General features: G+C 48.9%; 1 protein-coding gene across 1 annotated transcript in view; it reads left to right on the top strand.

Annotated features, from left to right (window-relative positions):
• The window catches only part of LOC106881777 (ubiquitin carboxyl-terminal hydrolase 20), a 71,563-nt gene that overhangs the window by 39,354 nt on the left and 31,728 nt on the right, over positions 1-481 (top strand). The gene's annotated exons all lie outside the window — the stretch shown is intronic.

The following is a 481-nucleotide window of genomic DNA, read 5'->3' as shown; positions in this document are numbered from 1 at the left end:
CCTCAATGTTATGAATTGAGGAGGGGTTTGAAACCTCATTTTGTTTAAACAAAGTAAGAGGTGTAATGCCTCCTTTTTGTATCAATGAGCGAGATCGTTGCCAGTGCCACCGAACTGGCTCCTGTGCAGGTGGCACGTAAGATACACCATTTTTAGCGTAGCCGTTGCCAGTACCGCCTGACTGGCCTTCGTGCGGGTGACACGTAAAAGCACCCACTACACTCTCAGAGTGGTTGGCGTTAGGAAGGGCATCCAGCTGTAGAAACTCTGCCAAATCAGATTGGAGCCTGGTGTAGCCATCTGGTTTCACCAGTCCTCAGTCAAATCGTCCAACCCATGCTAGCATGGAAAGCGGACGTTAAATGATGATGATGATGATGAACATTACGAACAGTGTAAGAGGCTTGTTGCCTCATATATAAGATAACAATGTTTTCGGGGATCAGACAGTTGACGGGTGCTGCTTGTCCCCCCCCCCCCC

Source organism: Octopus bimaculoides, chromosome 27, assembly GCF_001194135.2.
Source record: "Octopus bimaculoides isolate UCB-OBI-ISO-001 chromosome 27, ASM119413v2, whole genome shotgun sequence".
NCBI lineage: Eukaryota > Metazoa > Mollusca > Cephalopoda > Octopoda > Octopodidae > Octopus > Octopus bimaculoides.
This window is presented reverse-complemented; position numbering and strand designations above follow the sequence as displayed.